The sequence below is a fragment of the Pristiophorus japonicus genome, chromosome 14, assembly GCF_044704955.1.
Source record: "Pristiophorus japonicus isolate sPriJap1 chromosome 14, sPriJap1.hap1, whole genome shotgun sequence".
Lineage (NCBI taxonomy): Eukaryota > Metazoa > Chordata > Chondrichthyes > Pristiophoridae > Pristiophorus > Pristiophorus japonicus.
The window spans coordinates 85,712,674-85,736,619 of NC_091990.1; the positions used below are offsets into that span (position 1 = coordinate 85,712,674).

Here is a 23,946-nt window from a genome sequence, read left to right on the forward strand (position 1 = left end):
ATAATTGATATAACATAATGCTAAGAATTGTTTTAAGTCGCTTGCTAGTAAGTAGGACTACTTAAAAAGTAACACCAAGGAAATGTTACTTGAACTCTGAACCAAAATAATCATTCTCTGGCATTGCTCATGAGAAGTTGAGTGTGCATAAGAAAAAGCATCGCATCAGAAATGTTGTAATTTGATTGTAAAAGAAAGTAAAATAAAATTGGAATGCAGAAGAAGAAAGGAAAGGAAAAGGCAGCCTGAGGCTTTGAGAGGGAGAGCAGCAAAAGGTCTAAACTGCTCCAGGAGTTGGGAGGGAAGGCAGTCATGTAGCCAGAGGCTCAACTCGCTGCAGAGTTTGGAAACAAAGCTACATAGCTGGGCAGAGGGCCAAGACCCAAAATACTGCAGGGGTCTAGAAAATAGCTGGCCATGTGGCTCCACCCCTGAGTGTAGGCATGAGCTATCCAAGGCCAGGCAGTAGAAACAGCCGAAGAAAGCTTTGGGAGCATGGAGAAGGCCAGAATCAGGAGCGGGAGGTGAGGGCAGCCAAAAAGAAAGAAAGGAAGTTCAGGACTGAAGATCGACAGGGCGAGAGCAGGCCAAAATGGACCTGCGCGGCCTGGAGGGAGACAACTGTAACACATTTAGAAAAATATGTTTAATATATGATAAACCTTTGAAGAAGTAAATAATTTACCTGTAAGCGGAGCAGGATGGTGGATGTAGTTGGCCATGACACTTCGAAACCTGATGCGTCCCGCCACCTAGTGGTTAGAACCCACACTACATCATTGCAGAGAACTGTTTACATACTGGATTTCCATTCTGAATGTTTACAGAGCAGTTTCAGTGCTGAATGTCGGCTACTAATGTTTCTGTATAATTTTATAAGTAAGGTTCAAAATATTTTGGAGCTGGAAATATAAATTGCTTTTGGAGAATTTGTTAAAAAATGCCATATTTTAGTTTGTTCTTGCTCATTATTTTGGGTTTTAATCCTTCCGTTCAGTGTGTGTCTGATACTGGATAAAATCTGCATATATCATCTGTTGTTTAAGAAATACTCAATGATAACTAAGTGAATACGAGTTTTTCCTGTTTACAAATGGGCACTGGCTAAATGATTTGGAAATTGTCTGTCCGTGACCTATTTATTGGTAGAGGCAAAGCTCTCTCCAATCTAATGAAAGCAGCATTGACAATGTTGACACTGTGAGGAACCTTTTCCATGCCAGTACTGCAGCTCACTTCTCATTCCAGGATAGCGTGAATTCCAGATTAGGCATCTATGATGCCTTTTAAGAGGGCTTCTCCTTTGGTCTTATCGCCTTCTGGGTTCTACTTTGCTTTATGCCTTCGGGAACTGTGAACCATACCTGGCCAGTAACTTGCAACGGTATGTTCAGACAGCCATTACCTCAAATGAAGCTTTTAATACTTTTGTAATTGGCATATGCAGAAATTGGAAAAGGATCAAAACTGATTCTAATGGGTTACCTCTGGGGATCAACAAATTCTGATTACTTGCTTGTATCTGCCAATCTGCGGTAGACAATCACCGTCACTTCTATGATGCGTGTTGTTGCTATTCATTCATTATTTTTGTCTCATGCATGTGCCAGCACGCACAAATATGTATGTACACACACACACGCATGTAGTTTTGTAACAGTAATATATCAAAACTATTGAGATTAAATGGTTTTCTTCATTTTGCTCAGGAAAATCTTGACACTATTTGATACCATTTTTAAAATTTACTACCGAATACCCACCAAACAGCCAGAGCACTGCATCACTGACAGTGATTACCTCCCTCCAGAGACATAAGAACATAAGAAATAGAAGCAGGAGTAGGCCATATGACGCCTCGAGCCATTTAATACGATCATGGCTGATCCGATCATGGACTCGGGTCCACTTCCCTGCCCACTCTCCATAACCCCTTATTCTCTTATCGGTTAAGAAACTGTCCATCTCTGTCTTAAATTTATTCACTGATCCAGCTTCCACAGCTCTCTGAGGCAGCGAATTCCACAGATTTACAACCCTCAGAGAAGAAATTCCTCCTCATCTCAGTTTTAAATGGGCGGCTCCTTATTCTAAGATCATGCCCTCTAGTTCTAGTCTCCCCCATTAGTGGAAACATCCGATCTGCATCCACCTTGTCAAGCCCCCTCATAATCTTATACGTTTCGGTAAGATCACCTCTCATTCTTTTGAATTCCAATGAGTAGAGGCCCAACCTACTCAATCTTTCCTCATAAGTCAACCCCCTCATCTCCGGAATCAACCTAGTGAACCTTCTCTGAACTGCCTCCAAAGCAAGTATATTCTTTTGTAAATATGGAAACCAAAACTGCTCGCAGTATTCCAGGTGTGGCCTCACCAATACCCTGTATAACTGTAGCAAGACTTCCCTGCTTTTATACTCCATCCTCTTTGCAATAAAGACCAAGATTCCATTGGCCTTCCTGATCACTTGCTGTACCTGCATACTAACCTTTTGTGTTTCATGCACAAGTGCCCCCAGGTCCCACTGTACTGCAGCACTTTGCAATTTTTCTCCATTTAAATAATAACTTGCTGTTCAATTTTTTTTTCTTTGCCGAAGTTCATAACCTCACACTTTCCAACATTATACTCCATCTGCCAAATTTTTGCCCACTCACTTAGCCTGTCTATGTCTTTTTGCAGGTTTTTTGTGTTTTCACACACTGCTTTTCCTCCCATCTTTGTATCATCAGCAAACTTGGCTATGTTACACTCGGTCCCTTCATCCAGATTGTAAATAGTTGGGGTCCCAGCACTGATCCCTGTGGCACCCCATTGATTGCCAACCCGAGAATGAACCATTTACCCTGACTCTCTCTTTTCTGTTCGTTAGCCAATCCTCTATCCATGTTAATATATTACCCCCAACCCCGTGAACTTTTATTTTGTGCAGTAACCTTTTATGTGGCACCTTGTCAAATGCCTTCTGGAAGTCCAAATACACCACATCCACTGGTTCCCCTTTATTCACCCTGTTCGTTACATCCTCAAAGAAATCCAGCAAATTTGTCATACATGACTTCCCCTTCATAAATCCATGCTGACTCTGCCTGACTAAATTATGCTTTTCCAAATGTCCTGCTACTGCTTCTTTAATAATGGACTCCAACATTTTCCCAACCACAGAAATTAGGCTAACGGATCTATAGTTTCCTGCTTTTTGTCTGCCTCCTTTTTTAAATAGGGACGTTACATTTGCAGTTTTCCAATCTGCTAGGACCTCCCCAGAATCCAGGGAATTTTGGTAAATTGCAACGAATGCATCCACTATCCCTGCCGTTACTTCTTTTAAGACCCTAGGATGCAAGCCATCAGGTCCAGGGGATTTATCCGATTTTGGTCGCATTATCTTACAAAGTACCACCTCCTTTGATTGTGATTGTGTTAAGTTCCTCCCCCCCCCCCCCCCCCCCCCCTCCCCGAAAGCCCCATGACTATCCACTGTTGGGATATTTTTAGTGTCCTCTACTGTAAAGACTGATACAAAATATTTGTTCAAAGTTTCTGCCATCTCCATGTTCCCTATCACTAATTCCCCGATCTCATCCTCTAAGGGACCAACATTTAATTTAGCCACTCTTTTCCTTTTTATATACTGTAGCAACTTTTGCTATCTGTTTTTATATTTCATGCTAGTTTACTTTCACAGTCTATTTTCCCTTTCTTAATCATTTCTTTCGTCATTCTTTGTTGGCTTTTAAAAGTTTCCCAATCTTCTGTCCTCCCACTAGTTTTGGCCACTTATTTTTAATTGGATACCTTCCTTTATTTCTTTAGTTAGCCACGGATGGCTATCTTTTCTTTTATACTCTTTCCTCCTCACTGGAATATATTTTTCTTGAGAGTTAGGAAATATCTCTTTCAATGTACACCAATGTTCATCAACCGTCCTACACTTTAATCTATTTTCCCAATTCACTTTAGCCAACTCTGCCCTCAGACCTTCATAGTCTCCTTTATTTAAGCATAGTACACTGGTTTGAGATCAAACTTTCTCGCCCTCCATCTGGATTTGAAATTCAATTATGCTATGATCACTCATTCCAAGGGGATCCTTTACTAGCAGATTGTTTATTAATCCTGTCTCATTACACAGAACCAGATCTAAGATAGCCTGTCCCCTGGTTGGTTCCGTTACATACTGCTCAAGGAACCCGTTCCCTATGCGCTCTATGAACTCTTCCTCAAGGCTACCCTGACCAATTTGATTTGTCCAATCAATATGGAGGTTAACATCACCCATGATTATTGCTGTTCCCTTTTTACAAACCCCCACTATTTCTTGGTTTAGATTCCAACCAACAGAATCGCTACTGTTAGAGGGCCTATTGACTATGCCCACCAGTGACTTTTTCCCCTTATTATTCCTTATCTCCACCCAAACTCTTTCAACATCCTGATCATTTGAGCCAATCCCTGATCTGCTGACAGAGACCTGAGCTGATCCCTGGAACAAATACCCCAATTATTGAAAGCAATACTTCTGGACTATATTAGTAGTGCGTAACAGATGGTGTGTATTAATCTCTCATTGTCTGAATTAGATGCGTTTTAGCTAGTTGGTAAACATATTCATGGTATTATTTGTAATTTAGATTCAAGTCTCAGCTGTCGATGAGAGCTGAAGCGAATTCCGATTCATTCTGAAATTGCAGCTTTCACAATCCTGCAGGTGGTGTTAGAGGAGAGGCAGAATTTCTAGGCCAATAGTTAAGAGTTCTGATTAAGATTTTTTTCTGTTTTTCGTGAATATTTTTGTTGAAGCAGCAGTTTTATGTTTTCAGACAAATCAGACCAAGCAATTGCCTGGCTCTCATTTCGAATAACTATCTGAAAATTTAAAATGTATAAAACATAGAATTTTTATAGTTTTCTTTTAAATACAGGGTAGTGCATTTAAAAAAAACTGTTCCTGCTAGCTTGGCTCGCATGTGAAATGCAGGTCATCGGAGTGTCTTGCACTTGTACATTTACTATCCACCCACCTAGAGCTGCCTCCAAGCAGCGTAAATTTACACTAAGTTGTCAATCTCATTGAGAGGCTGCAAGGATAGGTGGTGCGGGACATGGAACTGTCATTAGGGAGTTATCATCTGAGGTTATGGAAAACTGTTGGGTTGATTTACTTTGTCAGGTCATTGTTTGGCACAGGATAAATACAGTGCCACTGGGGCAATGTAGAGGCAGCTCGGCTATACCATACCTGACCTCAGAGACCCTGATAACAACACCAAGTTTCAAAAATTGGCCTCCGTATGAGAGAATTGTCGTCAACCGAGTTATTGGCCGCGTAATGGTTGGGATAACCAGTGTACAATGGGGGAGATAAGCCAGATAACAGTAACTGCAATAAAGCAATGAGCCATCTCCTGTTATTTTTGAGGTTTTTATACATATCTAGCCTTGAAGAGTGAACAGCCTGTAGCTAATGGTACTAGCAGCCTATTATCGCTCAGTGATAAGTAGACATTTATGAAGGTAACTTATAGTGTGTGACATCTCCCAGGCGGATGCTGGACCCCCTGAGTCTTGTAGTGATCTAATTACTGTTCATAGTTCTCATGGACACTTGCCATCCTACAAACACTCAATCAGGGACAGGAGAAAAGTCAGTTTTACAGGACTGCAGCTAACTGCACACACCCCACTCACACTCCACCCTGCTCCTTCGTATAAAAAAACCCAAGTACAGGTCATGCAAAAGTGGCTAAACGCTCCTCATCAACATCTCAAGGAGCAGGAGATTGCATTTTCTCAGCTGTAAATGATCAAGAAGGACCTTGTCACCCCAGTTAATCATCTGACAAATGAACACCTCCAAAGTAGGAATAGGAAGAGGCCATTCAACCCCTCAAGCCTGTTCCATCATTCAGTTAGATCATGGTTGATCTGTATCTTAACTCAATTTACTCTTCTTTCTTCCATATCCCTTGTTAGCCTTACCCAACAAAATTCTATCGATTTTAGTCTGCAAAATTTCAATTGTCCCAGCAGCCACAGCCTTTTAGGTAGCGAGTTCCACATTTCCAGTGCTCTATGTGCAAAAAAAAAATGCGATTTGATTTCATTCCAAAATCCAAGCTTAGAACTGAATGCACCACTTCTTTTCCAATGAACTTTTAATGGGTGAGTTAGAAGAGGTTTAGTTGCCAATCTATTCAAAGGCATATGACATTTCAGTTCGCTAGCAAGCCACAGAGGTAGGCGGGAGTCTCCCCAGGATGACTGTCCTTCACCTCGCCCCATTTAGTACTGCTCAACAACAGCCATTTCTATACACTATCCTGTTTGACTTAGAAATACTGGGCCCAAGTTTCCGCCCTCTGGAAAAACGGCGCATCTCCATAAGGTGCAGCGACTTTCTGGAAGAAAAAGGGCGCCGAAAACTTACCTTGTGATTCTCCGGTCTCCTCGGGACATCTTCGTGCTCGGCGTGTACCCCCACCACCTCTTCTCTTCCCGCACCCCCTCTTCTTCCCCCTACCCCCCACCCCCCTTCGTTGTCGGGGCCTGCCCGCCCAGCATCTTGCGACAGCGGCCCAACCCGGCCCATTCAGCTCGGTGGCCCGACCTGTTCAGCCTCTCTCCCTCCTCCCTTCCCCCTCCTCTCCCTCCTCCCTCCTCCCTCCCCACTCCCCATTCTCCCTCCTCCCTCCCCCCTCCCCATTCTCCCTCCTCCCTCCCCCCTCCTCTCCCTCCTCCCTCCCCCCTCCCCATTCTCCCTCCTCCCTCCCCCCTCCTCCCTCCCCCCCTCCTCCCTCCTCCCTCCCTCCCACCTCTCCGCCCTCCCCCCTCCTTGTCCTCCGCCTTCCTCCCCCCCCCTCGTCCTCCGCCCTCCTCGCCCTCCTCTCCATCCCTCCCTCCATCCTCTCTATCCCGCCCTCTCGTCCCTCCCCCCTCCTCCCTCCCTCCCACCTCCCCGCACGCCCTCTCGCCCCAGCCCGCCCTCTCGCCCCCGCCCGCCCTCTCGCCCCCGCCCGCCCTCTCACCCCCCCCCACGCCCTCTCGTCCGCCCCACGCCCATAAACCATAAACTTGAAGTGCAAGGTTTGATAACTCATCACGTGTTATAGCTTGAGCATACTCTCAAATGCAGCCATTTTTTTGGAATGTACCAATTTTTACAGCATGATGGAAGAGAGGAATATTGTACAGTTTCACAGTAGTATAACACTTCTATTATAGGGAGAAATAAGTTATTTTGAATTTTTAAATGCTAACCGGAAATGCGGGAAATAGACAGCAAGCTGGACAGCATTTGAAAGAATGTGTCAATGTTTTGGCTGTAACATTTCTTCAAAGCTCCTATTATAGAATCTCCTACCCACCCGGCTGTATATTGTGATAAATGCAGCACCATAGCGGGCAGCCTATTCAGGATTAGTAAAGCCTGTTGCAGTGTATGAGTGTCTGGTTACTTATGTCTTTTTTTTTCTCTGTATCTTATCCAGACACTTAGATAGAACTCAGTTCTTTTAGTTCCCAAATACTGTGACTAGTCAATCCCTGCAATAAAACCATTGTAAATTGTACAGTGTAAAAAAAAAAGGAAAATTGCAATAAAATCACTGCAATTTATTGAAAATATTGATGCTGAGGTAAGTTATCTAGATCCGCATCAATGGGCCAATAAACTTCAGTAATGAAGTGACTAACCCAGTAATTTGGTGGGTGGAGAGAGTTCCAATGTGACTGGTTAAAGAAGTTGCACAATGAAAATAATTTAATGTGTTACAGATTACAGAGCACTTATAGGATCCTGATTAATGCACTTTTGAGTAATGCAGAGGGATAGGATTGGGAACAACTCCATAATCCCATAGTTTTTTATGTTTTGTGTTTGTTATAGCTTATAAATAGTGTGCTTTGTTTGTTATTTCCATCCCATAGCTCGTATTCCGCCATGTCCACAAGCAAGGATGCTTAGAGCATAATCACAGGGTTTTCCATAACCGTTTGACTAAAGACTTTTACCTGCATTGAAATAAGCAGGTAGTCCTGAAATGTTGCTGTTTGTTTTTAGTTGTATTTGGATTTTCAGAAAGCATTCCATAAGGTGTCACACAAGAGGTGATTAAACAAAACTAGGGCTCATGGGATTAGAGGTAATAAACTAGCATGGATTGAGGATTGGTTAACGGACAGAAAACAGAGTAGGAATAAATGGGTCATCTTCGGGTTGTCAGGCTGTAACTATTGGGGTGCTGCAAGGATTGGTGTTTGGGCTCCAGCTCTTCACAATATATATCAATGATTTGGATGAGGGGACCAAATGTAATATATCCAAGTTTGCCGATAATACAAAGCAAGGTGGGAATGTAAGTTGTGAGGAAATTGCAAAGAGGCTTCAAGGGCATATCGACAGGCTAAGTGAGTGGGCAAGAGCATGTGCAGAAATGTGAAGTTACCCACTTTTGTAAGAAAAATAGAAAATCAGAGTATTTTTTAAATGGTGAGAGATTGGGAAGTGTTGGTGTTCAGAGCGACCTGGGTGTACTTGTACACAAATCACTGAAAATCAACATGCAGGTACAGCAAGCAATTAAGAGAGCAAATATGTGTTGGCCGTTATAAGAGGATTTGACTATAAGAGTAAAGACATCTTAATGCAATTATATAATGCCCTGGTGAGACCACACCTGGAGTATTGTGTACAGTTTTGGTCTCCTTACCTAAGGAAGGATATACTTGCCATAGAAGGTTCACCAGACTGATTCCTGGGATGGGGGGATTGTCCTATGAGGAGAGATTGGATCGACTAGGCCTATATTCTCTAGAGTTTAGAAGAATGAGAGGTGCTCTCATTGAAACATACAAAATTCTTACAGGGCTAGACAAGGTAGATGCAGGGAGGATGTTTCCTCTGGCTGGGGAGTCTAGAACCAGGGGTCACAGTCTTAGAATAAGGGGGCGGCCATTTAGGACTGAGATGAGAAACTTCTTCACTCACAGGGTGGTGAATCTTTGGAAATCTCTACCCCAGAGGGCTGTGGAGTCTCAGTCTTTGAGTATATTCAAGACAGAGATCGATAGATTTTTGAATATTAAGGGAATCAAGGGATATGGGGAAAGTGCAAGAAAGTGGAGTTGAGGTAGAAGATCAGCCGTGATCTTATTGAATGGTGGAGCAGGCTCGAGGGGCCGAATGGCCTACTCTTGCTCCTACTTCTTATGTAAGAGAACAGACCACTAACTCCAGAGACGATCGACCACTCCTGGTCAGACCAAGCTGTAGTAGCTGTGCTTTCCACATTTGATCAGTAGGTGGCAAGATCACTCCATCCTCAGAACACCCATATCAAATCTGTAAAATCCCATTTACCGATTTCATGATGAGTTTACCAAAAATACTGAACCTGAAAATTCCCTCCTATTTAATCAACCCTCTTGCTGAATTAAAAATATGATCAAAAATTAACTCAATTCTTTCATGAAATGTGCATTTTCTTATTTCTAAACCGCTTAATACTTATATACAGAAAGTAGTCTTTGCAAGTGATTTCAGGGAAGAAATCTCAACTCGGGGTCAGTTTAAACACAGAGAGGAGGGTGTCATTTCGAGCTCACTCCAATGTCATTATTAATTTTTATAACACATACTGTGGAATAAGAGTATAAGAAATAGGAGCAGGAGTAGGCCATATGGCCCCTTGAGCCTGCTCTGCCATTTAATGCAATCATGGCTGATCCGATCATGGACTCGGCTCCACCTCCCCGCCCACTTCCCATAACCCCTTATTCCCTTATCGGTTTAGAAACTGTCTATCTCTCTCAAATTTATTCAATGACCCAGCTTCCACAGCTCTCTGAGGCAGCGAATTCCACAGATTTACAACCCTCAGAGAAGAAATTCCTCCTCATCTCAGTTTTAAATGGGCGGACCCTTATTCTAAGATTATGCCCTCTAGTTCTAGTCTCCCCTATCAGTGGAAACATCCTCTCTGCATCCACCTTGTCAAACCCTCTCATAATCTTATACGTTTTGATAAGATCACCTCTCATTCTTCTGAATTCCAATGAGTAGAGGCCCAACCTGCTCAACCTTTCCTCATAAGTCAACCCCCTCATCTTTGAAATCAACCTAGTGAACCTTCTCTGAACTGCCTCCACAGCAAGTATATCCTTTCATAAATATGGAAACCAAAACTGCACGCAATATTCCAGGTGTGGCCTCACCAATACCCTGTATAGTTGTAGCAAGACTTCCCTGCTTTTATACTCCATCCCCTTTGAAATAAAGACCAAGATTCCATTGGCCTTCCTGATCACTTGCTGTACCTGCATATTAAGTGGGAACATTTATTCCCTTGTTCCTTTCCTCCCTGTCTGTACTGAAGAGCCAATAGATGTAACTAAACTCATAGTCCATTGAAAAAATGGCAGTCAGTCCTTCTATCTGCATAATTAAAAATCTCACATACACATCACACTTTTAATATGTTTGTAGCACAAATACCATGCGCTTTTGATTGGCTCAAATACGTGAGTCACTCATTAAAAAAAGGTAGCAGCCACATTGCTTCCTTATCCTCCCTACACTAGACCCCTGCAAAAAACATTTAGAAGTTCAAGACTTATTAAGTTCAAGACATCTGGAAAATAAAAACAAAATGTACTTACTCAATGCATCTTACCATACATTAAGTTAATCTCAGCCCCCTCCTTTCTCAGCAGCATTGGCATTGCCATCTGCCTTGTTCCCAGATTCCTCCCCTTGAACTTCACTACCATAATAACACAGCGCCTCAATGTTGCATTGTGATTTCTACACGTGCATGTTTCTGTCCCCTCCTTGCCTTGCAGATCTCTGCCCCTGCAAATATGACTTCTCCCACTATCTCCACTCCCTATGGTCAATGCTGTGGGTTATCAGCTAGTATTATAAGAATTTTTGACTGGAAATTTCCAGCAGTGTAGTAATTTTTAGAGCCATTGTATCTATGTGATCTGATGCAGGTTAGTAGCTTTGACTAGCATTACGATGTAAGCTAGCCTACACTGTCCATTACAGTACACATTGAGCAAAGAAACAGTTCACTCATACCCACTGAATGGCTTTTGTCTCTGTCTATGTGTTCACTATACTCCAGGTTAAAAAGGAGCAAGATGCTCACATCTGGTAGAAAATGGTAATAAATCAACTGACATTTTTATTTATCAAAGTTTGAGACGAATTGGGCAGCATGAATCGTCTCACCCAAAAAACAGTCCAGCTTTTTGCAGAACATCTCCAAGATATCCGTCTCCTGCGCCATGTGACGATAGCTGCCCTGCACAAGTTTACTCACTAAACCGTCAAAATGTTTAGTTATGGAGCCTAAGAACTTTTCCGTAACTACCTACAGTGGTGGTTGGGGGCGTGGGAGGAAGGTCGGTGACTGTAGTCACCCCTTTACGTCTTGTAGGAATAGTCTTTTGAGATTTTTTGGAGAGCTGAGAATTTTTGTGTTACAGGCTTCAGTGATGTGGTAGTTATACCCAGTAATCTTAGAGGGGGGCTGCAAGCTTGGCTTTTGCAATTGCTGTGTATCGGAACAAAGCAGCTGTGACATACGGCTCTGTTTTGACAGATTACTCTGCTCACTAACTGTATCGACCAAGCCTGTTTCAACCAGCACAACCCTTCTCCTAGCAAGTACTTTTTAAGCATTCTTTTAGCATTTTAAATTGTTTTGCTTGGTTGTCAGTTTCCATTTTGAAGAATAATTCTCCTGAAATATAACTGTTGTGTGCATCATTTATTTCATCGATATGTTCTTCTGCCAGTGATCAACTACAAATCATTCCTTGTTAATCTGTCAGTAATATTAATCTTCCTTTATTCATCGCACCAGTGACCTGGAGTATACCGGCAGCCAGTGTTTGAACAAAGAATTGCTAGTAATAGAAAAACAGATCCCAAACGTAAGGAGGCAGCCCTGGAAAATGTACCGGGATATAACTATAAAGCTTTTAGATTAGATTACTGCCTCATGCTCACACCCTGGTATCCATTGTTCTCCAGGAGATTAGGAAGAAGTATGTCCATCCTACTCTTTCCATTCATGCTTTGCAGCTTAAAGATTGAAGTGATGCCTGAACACTCACGGAATGGCTCTTCATTCTCTAAGTTTAATTTTGCCTCATTTATTTGATTCATTCATTTCTAACCAAAAATAATCTTCTGGGGGAAAAGGCAGTATAAATTTTATTGCAGACGAGGGCTTTCAAAGAATGGACCCATCCTCACAATCCTATTGGAGAGCATGCTTTAAAGATGAATGCAAAAATAACAGTCTAAAGATGGATATAAGCCATAAAGCTTCATGTCCAGCCTTTCATACAGCAGTGCTGTGACATTAATGTACTATTTAATGATACACTTTGAGTGATTGTAAAGGTTGAAGGTCATTCAATTTTGCTGGATAGCAATCAAGAACGGAAACACTGGCTGTTATTTTTGCCCCTCTCTAGCTCAGGGATGGAATAGCTCTCCCACATCTACCCTAACTGAAGTCAGCTAACTCATGTTCTCGTGTTCTTATGTTATATATGTTTTGCAGTTGATTCATGCAGCCTAATATTTACGTTTTCAATAGTGTAACAATATGTCCCCTTTGACACAGGTTTGTTGAACCAGCTTGTCTTTTTTTGTCTTTCATTTTCATATGTTTAGAACCAGTTTGATCCACTGCACAGAATTTCATACGGTACACACAAACGTATGAGGTGGACCATTGTATTTGAGCATCTATTTCTTTTACTTAATTGTAAATATGTGTTGTTCAGTGTCTTGAGATCTCTACATTAAAGAAGTTCACAGAAGCATTGGTTTTGATACCTCGAGGTTGAAGCAGGACAACAGTTTATCTGAGACTTTATTCAGAATCAAGGCTCAGAATCACTCTCTGCTTGTTGGATACAATCGGTCGGCACAGAAAATTTGCAAGGAAACAACTGGTAATATTTGTCAAAGACTCAATCCCAAGCCATTCTTACATTGGGTAACTGATCCGTGACAGGCTTTCTTGGTGCATACATGTTAATAGTACTTTTAATATTTGATTTTTGGACTTCGTATTACTATTTAATTGTAAATAAGTATATAGGTTTAGAGACTAAATCAACCAATCATTTGCATGATACCTTTTACTATTTTGATGAGAGTTTGAAAGCATTGTGTAAGAGCTAGAATCATATAGCACAGAAGGAGGCCATTTGGCCCATCGTGCCTGTGCCGGCTCTCTGAAAGTAGTATCTAATTTGTTCCACTCCCCTACCCTTTTACCATAACCCTTTTTTTTCCTTTTTAAGTAGACATCCAATTCCCTTTTGAAAGTTACTATTGAATGTGCTTCCACCACCTTTTCAGGCAGTGCATTCCAGATCATCATAACTTGCTAAGTAAAAAAAAAAAAATTCTCCTCATCTCCACACCCCCTTTCCCTCCCTCCCCTCCGATTATCTTAACTCTGTGCCCTCTGGTTACCAATCCTCCTGCCACTAGAGTCTTCCTATCTACTCTATCAAAATCCCTCATACAATCTAGTAATCAGATGACTTCAGGTGGGTACTTATTAATCTCTCAGGTCGATAACACTGCAAGGACAGCGTCTAGAAAGCTTCAAAATAGTAGATCACACATTCTACCAATGGGAACTGCTCTTACACGATACAAACATTTCTAAATTTAATAGCAAGTGCAGATCTGGTTGTGTGAAATGCAGTTGCAAGAATCATACTGAGGCATAGTGGAACTGGCAGCAGAAATATGACCAACGGCAACACTCAGCAGCTACATTTACCGGAATAGCTTCCTGGTTTCGACTTTTATGTACACTGAGTAGTGAAGCAGCTTAAGATTTTCATACACCTTTGTCTTGAAATATCTGTTCCTCTCCTCCTGTATCCCAAAATTCCTTGATTCGGAAGGTGATCGTTGCTAATCACCCCAGTTGCTATGATTTCTAGCGCCATGGTCTTAACTGACCTTGAGTTTACCCTCCTGTCAGGAATTTATATACTCCCAGTACAGAACCCAGAAAGCTTCATTGTTTATATATACTATTTAAATATATTCACAGTGCACCCTTGGGCTTTGAATGCTGATTGCAAACTCTAAGCTTCATTGATGCAGTCATACCATCCAGTTGTCAGGTGTGCTAACTTCGGAACACAGATTTAGCCATCTGTTGTCTACGTGTTTTTGTATTGATTGCCATATGGGATGATCTCACCAGATGTAGTTTTATCAAAATGCAGTACCTCTGAACAGTTATCTGTGCACTTCCTCATAAGTACAAATTCAACACAGTTTTTGAAGTGTCCCCATGAAATCTAGATCCTGTTTATCAGATAAACAGTTTGCACTAGGATATGCATAGGTGACCAAATCTGAGAGCAGGGCACTCCATTGTAGACCTACCTTCTATCCTTGCTCATCAGACATATGAATAAGCATGCCTTTGCCAGAATTTCATGCTTGAAAACAATAAGTTTAGTGTTGAACTTGAGTGAGCTAAGATAAGAGACCCTTGCTAATGCAGACCAGCGAGTGTGTGAAGTCAGACCACTAATACCAGAGATGACCAACCATTCCTGGTCAGACCAAGCTGCAGTATCAGGCCAGATATACTGTACTTTCCACATTTGATCAGTAGGTGGCAAGATCACTCCATCCTCCAGGCTCTCATATCAATTCTGTAAAATCCCACTTTCCCAATTTCCTGATGAGTTTACCGAAAATACTAAACCGGAAAATTCCCTCCTGTTTAATCATCCTTCTTGCTAAACTAAAAATATGATGGATAATTAACTCACTTCTGAGTTACATTTCGGTTTCTTATTTCTAAACAGCTCAATATTTATATGCAGAAAGTAGATTTTGAAAGTGATTGCAGTGAAAAATAAAACTGAAATATAACTTCCACTCCTTCATATTCCCGCCCTCTCAGCATTCTATTTGCCTTTTAAATTAGTTTTTGTATCTGTTCTCTAGTTTTTAGTGATTTCTGTACATGAACACCTAAATCTTTCTGCTCCTCCACAGTTCCTAGCTTCTCACCATTTATAAAATACTCTGATTTGTCTTTCTTAGGTCTAAAGAGGATGACCTCACATTTCCCAATGTCGAACTCCATCTTCCACAATTTTGACCACTCACTTAATCTAGCAATGTCCCTTTGCAACATTCTGCTCCCATCTACATTATTTACTGTGCCACCAAACTTAGTGCCATCAGAAAACTTAGATATACGGCTCTCTATTGATTTATCCAAGTCATTTATAAATATAGTGAAAAGCTGAATCACCAATACTGATCCCTGGGGACACCACTAGTCACACCCTGCCAATTTGAGTACGTACATATTATCCCTTCTCACTATCTCCTACCCAAGTCCCTACCTATGTCAAAGGGTTGCCTCCAATTCTATACGCTTTCATCTTTGCTTACAATCCCTTGTGTGGAAATAGCATGTGAGCCAGTTATTAATGTAGCTGAATAGTGGTGGAAGATTCCTGGATGATATACAATGATCATCTCAGTAAGGCAGTGAAAAAAGAACATTAAATGATTAAATAGTTAATAATAATAACACAATCATACAGGCATGAAGAAAAGCTCCAAAGTGGAGTGGTTAAATAGCAGTTGGTTGGGAGAAGCTGGTAGTATAATGGAGGAGATGGCTCAGATCTGAAGTCGCTAAAGTTGAGGTTCAGACTAGAGGATTGCAGAATGCCCTGGAGAAAAGTTGCGTTGAGCGGTTGGAATAGTTTAGGAGGATAAATATGGAAGAGTGGGAATGGGAGGGGGGATTTCAATTTGGGAACGTCAGTGAAGTCTGCATTGCATTTGCTGATGCAGCATTGGTGGTTCTTGTGCTTTCTCACTGCTTGCGTGAAATGCATTTCACTCAGCAATTTATCACTTTCTTGCTTTCTGAAAATTACATGTCGGCTGCTCATTAACTGTCTCTCTGTGGCGATAGAATGCCTGAGTTGACTTTTACCCGCTGTTCTATCCCTCTCCCTGCCTCACTTAGTTTTGTTCTGTCCTATAAAAGGGGATGGCTTTAACTTCCAATTTTGACAGCTGAAGTGTTAACCTGCATGTTTCTTTACAAATGCTGTGTATTTCAAGCAACATCTGTTCTTACTTTAGATTTTTCTTTCTATCTGCGTACAATTTGCTTCGTGGCTTGGTTGGAAGAAATTCTTGCTTCATTCAAAAAAAAAGCGTTACTGATGTGGTAGGTGCAGCACCTACCATGTTGGTGCGACTGATGTACGGAGCACCTCCAGCTGATCAAAGAGTGGATTTTTAATTAACAAAATTGTTCCAATTCCTCCCAAGACTTTTAACTTGTGTTCCCAGCCAAAAGGCAAATCAAGCCTCTAAATTAAATTGACATCTTTCTGATGACTGAAATGAAATAGCATGTTACAGGCAAACAATTAGCGATTAAATAGAGAATAACGCTCCTTTCCACTGTGAAAGGCAATAAATATAATGATGTTGAACCTAATGGCCTGGAGTTTCCTCTCAGTTGTGTTGGTTTTTTTGCTGCTATTCGCCCGAAATCAGCATGACCAGTGCAAAAGATCGTAATTTTAAGCATAACTTGCACTCAGCGCAACTCGAATTTCCGCGATCTTTTGCACTAGTTTAAAAATCGTTGTGCTAGAAGCAGGCCCCACCTCAAAACTGGCCACACCCTCGGGGTGAATTAGTCACCATTGGGAGTTTCTGCCAATTGCGCTCATTTGCAGGCCTTCAATAAGGCTCTTAAAATTAAACTGGTTCTTTTGGGTGCAAGGACACTATGGGTCGAACGTCCGAAATCCGGAATTTTAAAAACCACAATTGTCCGAAAACCGGACATTGTGCAGATTGCAAGAGTCGTTCACTGGAATCCGGAAATATTGCCTGAAAACCGGACTTTTAAGCTGTACATACCTTTTGTGAGAACGCAAGCTTGCATTTCTGAAATTCTTTGCCTCGGCATGATCTGGAGATCGAAAGGGTTAAAAGTTGGAAGATTCAAGATTGAATTAAAACAGGCTGCTAGACGATATTGTGCCTTTTAGCCATTAAAATGCATGCTGGTCATTTGTATGTTAATTATTTGTATGCATCATCGATACTATCTATGCATGCCGATCACCTGGTTTGTGTACAGTAATTCACATCGTCTATGTTAATTATTTGAGTGTAACTTGTTACTATGCGAATAGTAATAGTAATGCATGACATTGTCTATATTTGAGTGTACCATGTTAGTATTTGATGACATCGTCTGTATGTTAAACAATTCAGAAAGCAGTTAGTCGTGATTGTCTAAATGCAAAGAAATAAGAGTTCAAAGGCTTTTTAGGTATAAGAGATGGAACTGGTTTTTGTCACACACACACTTATGGACTATAGAGACACTTGAATCTCGAAAGGTGTGCAACTTCTTGGAGACCTGCCTTTCCAAACAGAGAGTTGGCTTGTGAATGTCTGAATGTCTAAATAAAAGACCCGATCCGGCCTTTACTACAACTGAGTGGGTGTAATTTGACATTTAAAGCAATGAAGCGAAAAGAGCAAGACAGCCGTTTATAACACCTTTCTCCAAATATAAATCCAAAAAAATGCGCGGCCCAGTCCGGCCTCGAGGTTGCTGTATTCAGACCGTCGGATGTAATGTTCCGAAATCCGGAAATACCTGAAAATCGTCCACGAGGTTTCTGGATTTGGGGCGTCGGATTTCTTTTCCGAAATCGGGAAAAACCCGAAAACTGGAATGGACTCTGTCCCAAGGTTTCCGGTTTCGGGACGTTATACCTGTAATAGGAACGTTTTAAAAGCTTTTCATTTTTTTTAATTACTAAGAAATTGAATACTGTACCCCAATATAATCAGGAAATAGTTCTGTTTATTTTTTTGGAAAGTTATTTTCAGTAATTTAAAATCGGGTTACTCAGGTGGAGAATTGACACTGATTAAAAATACTTATTTTTTTTGTGATAAACCCATTTTCAGCTGTATTAATCAAATTGCAGCTAGTTACCACAATGAATATTTTATAAAGCAATTTTTTTTTTAACGTTTTTAAAACGCTGCCCTATTGCTCTGGTTCTTGGCAGATTTTGCATTCGGCGATATGAGAATGTGTTTGAGTGGAAACGCGATGGCAAAATTAAACTTCTCAAAAGGGGTGCAGTTTTAGGCGCTGATTGCGTCCAAAGCGGAAACTCTTCCCTCGTCTTTTTTATTTACATGCACGACACAGAGTCAGAAAAACACAGGAAAAACCTAGCAGTGCAGTAATTACACAACTGAAAAATGGGTTTAAACCAGGAACTCCCTGAAATCTTTGCAGTTCTTTACAGTAATGTTTCAGCAAGACTCTCAATGGTGATTAATTCACCCCGAGGGTGTGGCCAGTTTTGAGATGGGGCCTGCTTCTCGCACAATGATTTTTAAACTAGCGCAAAAGATCGTGGAAACTCAAGTTGCGCTGAATGCAAGTTATGCTTAAAATTACGATCTTTTGCACTGGTGACGCTGATTTCGGGCGAATAGCGCCAAAAAAAGCAACACAACTGAGAGGAAACTCCAGGCCTTTATATTTATTGGAAAGGAGCGTTATTCTCTATTTAATGGCTAATTGTTCGCCAGTAACATGCTATTTCATTTCAGTCATCAGAATGATGTAAATTTAAGTTAGAGACTTGATTTGCCTTTTGGCTGGGAACACAAGTTAAAAGTCTTGGGAGGAATTGGAACAATTTTGTTAATTAAAAATCCACTCTTTGATCAGCTGAAGGTGCTCCGTACATCAGTCGCACCAACATGGTAGGTGCTGCACCTACCACATCAGTAACGCTTTTTTTTTTGAATGAAGCAAGAATTTCTTCCAGCCAAGCCACAAAGCAAATTGTACGCAGATAGAAAGAAAAATCTAAAGTAAGAACAGATGTTGCTTGAAATGCACAACCTGCGTGTTTCTTTACAGATGCTAACACTTCAGCTGTCAAAATTGGAAGTTAAAGCCATCCCCTTTTATAGGACAGAACAAAACTAAGTGAGGCAGGGAGAGGGATAGAACAGCGGGTAAAAGTCAACTCGGGCATTCTATCGCCACAGAGACAGTTAATGAGCTGACATGTAATTTTCAGAAAGCAAGAAAGTGATAAATTGCTGAGTGAAATGCATTTCACGCAAGCAGTGAGAAAGCACAAGAACCACCAATGCTGCATCAGCAAATGCAATGCAGACTTCACTGACGTTCCCAAATTGAAATACCCCCTCCCATTCCCACTTTTCCAAATTTACCCTCCGAAATTATGGGCGAAGACTCTACACAGCTCCTCTTAGCTGCTTCACATTGAATGCCTTATGCAAAGCGGGAAAATGAGACCTTAGGGTGCTGTATATTCAACGACTGTCTTTTCTTTTGATATTGAAGCAGACTCGTTTTGAAAATGAAAAATATTCTTCTCGATGGTTATATTAATTATTTCTAACATTCCAACAGATCAAGTATGAACAGTCTCCTGCTGCCTGAAGGTGTATTGCTTTTGGTACCTTAGTGCAACAGAAACCATTCTTGATATCGAATTATTTAAATAATAAAATAATCCTTCAGAGCAGCAGTAATTTTGAACATCACCTAGATTCCAGGCTTTTGCCACTTGACTGATCTCCCTAGGTTTCCTGAATCTTGTGGATAACATATCTGGCTCAGTGGATGCTCACAGGACACTTTTTGTGTTGTTGCTACTTTCCTGAATCACAGATGACTCTCTTAAAGATACAGCCACCTCAAGCCAATTTTCAAAACATATTAATCCTGTTTCATCGAAGTTATGCAAAACAAATAATTGATTTTTTTCCTTATTTCATGCATGTTGGAGCTCTGCTTCCATCTCACCAATAAATTTTTCTTCCACGTCCCAATAATGCATCTTGTACATATCAGCTTGGCTCCATTGGTAACACTCTCAGCCCTGAATCAAAAGGTTGTGGATTCACGCCTTTTACGGACTTGAATACACATAAGCGCTTCAGTGCAGTGCTGAAGGAGTGCTACATTGTTGATGATTAGGGTTATACTCTTGCAGCAGACACTAAATTGAGGGCCGATTTACCCACTCAGATCACTGTAAAAGACCCTATTGCACTATTTGAAGAGGAGTGTGAAATTCACTTGGTCAACATTCCTCCCTCAACCAGCAGCCATTCATCCATTTTGCTGTTTTAAATTGTCAGCCATGTTTGACTAGATAACAACAGTAACTGCATTTTAAAAGTAATATTTTCTGAAGCATTCATGACATTCTGAGGATGTATAAGGTACTAGATAAATGAAAGTGCTTTCTGGCCTCATAGATACAATACAATGAGAGGAATCTCTCCTGATTAAGGGGAACAACACTGCGAAAAAGAAGTCATTAATGGAGGAGGGGGTAATAGGCGGTTAACATTGAACAAGAATAGTGGATGCTGTTTGAATAATACTGGGCATTTGGAATCAGGTTGACCATCATGCCTCCAGTTTAAAAAAAACAGGTAAAAATACATTAATTGGATTCATATTAAATTATTTTGTGATCTGGTAGCTTTGTAGAAGAAGGGTTTGTGCTGTGAGCTAAGATTGTGGGTTACACACTTATAAATATTTGTTAGAAAAGTTAAAAGGGAAATGCTTTTCTGTAGCAACCTGTGATGACATGTATCATCATCCTCTGTGTTAAGTTCCTCTGTGAAGTGCTAAGTCTGGTATTTGTACTGTAAATAATGAGTTATTGTTTGATCAGCAGTCAAAGTTAACATCTTTAATAGAAAGCTTGATTTTGGTTCGAACATCCTGTACTCCAGACGGCATTGGCCTATATTTGCTCTCATTACTATCTCTCTTTTTGTGTATGCTTACAAATAATATAATTTCACAGCATCTCTTATCCAACTCCATCAACTCAACAAAAACTGTAATAATATATATATATAATATTAAACATTTTGATATAGCATGCTCTCCCTGCCCTCATTACACTTACTTCATGTGTCGCCACCTTTGAGTAACGCGTCTAAGTAAAATATTTCTCATGCAAAGATCTTATGTTAACATTTATCGTGAAAAACATTTCATGAACATTTGCCTGTCACACTGCAATGACATTCACCCACCAACAGGTGTCGTAGCTGCAGTATCCCTGGCATCTCCCAGCTACTCGATCTCCTGTATGTCTCTGTCTCCCTGCTCTAACCTCTCACCTTAGTCCTGTTTTTCTCCTGACTGTTCAGTGTCGTGTGCTGCTGGGCTCCGGCTTTGGATCCGGCATTGGCCCTGCAGCGGTATCTCACCTGCTGAAGCCTCTGACGTTCTCTGCCAAAATATCTCCCACCTGCTTCTGCTTCACTCCCATCTGCAATCTCTTGTATAAATCGTTCAACTCCCGTCCTGGCCATGACCCCGCTGAGGTCTCTCGTTGGCTGACATTTCTTCTGTTGCTTCATGGACTCCCGCCCTGGCATTTTCAGATTTTTCCTCTGCTGCATCATGACCTCCCCGTTGCAACGCCCAATTCTCTCAAGCCTTCGGCCTCGCATATTCACTCCCCATTCCACGCCCAACTGACCCCATTGCAGTTCACCCCGGTCCCCCAGCACTGCCAGATCCGAGTCTTAAGAAACTGGCAAAGGAGGAAGAGTTTGTCAGGGGAACATTTGGGTTCACGTTCGACTGCTGGGGTAGAGAAAGCGGATTGGAGAGTGGGTGTTTGGGTAGAAGCGATAGTGGGTATAAGGAAGTGTGGGGCTTTGGGATCAGACTGGTAGGGGGAGAGGATAGGTCTGAAGTGGAATATGGGGCTGATGGTAAGGGACAGGAAAAGGATATGGGTGGAGGAGGTGTGCGGGAATATGAGCTGATCGGGTACAGGAACGGTGGCTTGTGAGGGGAGGGGAGACGCGATAATGTTTGTAGCTACATAAACAGGCTTTAGACACGATGGCAATAATCTGGCTAAGGAGGGAGGGAGGATGAGGGCAGGAGAGATGGGCAGAGAATATGTCAGAGATTAAGATTAAGAAATCCATTTTATGGAGAAGAATCACTTTTATTAGTTCCATTTGATAAGTTCTGTAGTTGAATGTTGGAATTTTAAAAACTACCTGCAAATGTAGCTGATGGGCAATATCTGCAGAATGTCAATTATAAAATAACCGTGGACAGTTTTATTCTTCTCATGGAAACGTTATTTTCTGCACACGTAAATAAATAAGGTAGTTTACTCCTGAGACCCATGCTGTGGAGCCTTTGTAAGACTTGAAATGTTGAGCTAACAATACCTAATGTAAAACCAAGAGCAAAGGTCTTGGCGGAGTCAATATAATTGCATTTTAGCTGAGACCATTGTACTGTGAGGTTGGGAGATGAAGGGAAACACTGGGAGGGTTGAACTCACCTGAGAATGTGTATATCTTTTGCGGCGAACCATACGTTGTTACTTCGGTGATGGTCGTGAGTATATATGTAACATTTAGGACTAAAAATTTGGGTGCGTCCCTTTTAGGGGCGGTAAGATTCGCGAGGCCCAAGACTTTGCGCCAGGTGCATAAGGCTCGCCTCTCTCAAAAAATTGGGGTTACTGTCCCAGAAAGGAAGTGGAACGCAAAATCAAGTGCTTCACTTCTTTCTGGGACGGTAGCTGGGCGCATGGCTCAGCAGCGCTACACACTGGGCCGCGTAGCGCTGCCGTGTAGGAGGCGCTCTACCCTGAATTAAAGGGAAGGGCCCAAGCTGCATACTCTGCATTAATGAAAGGGTCCTACCTGGACCACCGGGGTGCGACGGTGCCACGCGATCTGCCCGACACTCAAGCAGAGCGACGGGCTGACCGATCGCGGCACGGACTCCGCGTCCAAAGCGGCAACGGGGTGTGCAAGAAAAGCGACCTTTTTTTTAACCAACAGCAGCCCATCTCCCTTTAACTTTGGCTCCGCTAGAGGCCAGCTGCCCAGTACACATCCCCTGAAGCTGTCTACATCAATACAATCACGATTACTAAAGAAGTAATACTTTGTAAAATAATGGGACTAAAGGTGAACAAGTCCCGATGACCTGATGGCTTACATCCTAGGATCCGAAAAGAAGTGGCTGCAGAGATAGTGGATGCATTGGTTGTAATCTACAAAAATTCCCTGGATTCTGGGGCGGTCCCAGCGGATTGGAAAACCGCAAATGTAATGCCCCTATTTAAAAAAAGGAGGCAGACAGAAAGCAGGAAACTATAGACCAGTTAGCCTAACATCTGTCATTGGGAAAATGCTGGAGTCTATTATTAAGGAAGCAATAGGAGGACATTTGGAAAAGCATAATTCAATCAGAGTCAGCATGGTTTTATGAAAGGGAAATCATGTTTGACAAATTTGCTGGAGTTCTTTGAGGAAGGGTAACTTTGAAGGTATGAGGCGTGAATTGGCTAGGATAGATTGGCGAATCATACTTAAGGGGTTGACAGTGGATGGGCAATGGCAGACATTTAGAGACCGCATGGATGAACTACAACAATTGTACATCCCTACCTGGTGTAAAATAAAAAAGGGAAGGTGGCTCAATCGTGGCTATCAAGGGAAATCAGGGATAGTATTAAAGCCAAGGAAGTGGCATACAAATTGGCCAGAAATAGCAGCGAACCCGGGGACTGGGAGAAATTTAGAACTTAGCAGAGGAGGACAAAGGGTTTGATTAGGGCAGGGAAAATAGAGTACGAGAGGAAGCTTGCAGGGAACATTAAGATGGACTGCAAAAGCTTCTATAGATATGTAAAGAGAAAAAGGTTAGCAAAGACAAACATAGGTCCCCCGCAGTCAGAATCAGGGGAAGTCATTACGGGGAACAAAGAAATGGCAGACCAATTGAACAAGTACTTTTC

At 41.7% G+C, this 23,946-nt stretch overlaps 1 protein-coding gene across 2 annotated transcripts in view; it reads left to right on the plus strand.

The window, feature by feature from the left end:
• pdhx (pyruvate dehydrogenase complex component X) overlaps positions 1-23,946 on the plus strand; it is a 513,740-nt gene that overhangs the window by 140,038 nt on the left and 349,756 nt on the right. The gene's annotated exons all lie outside the window — the stretch shown is intronic.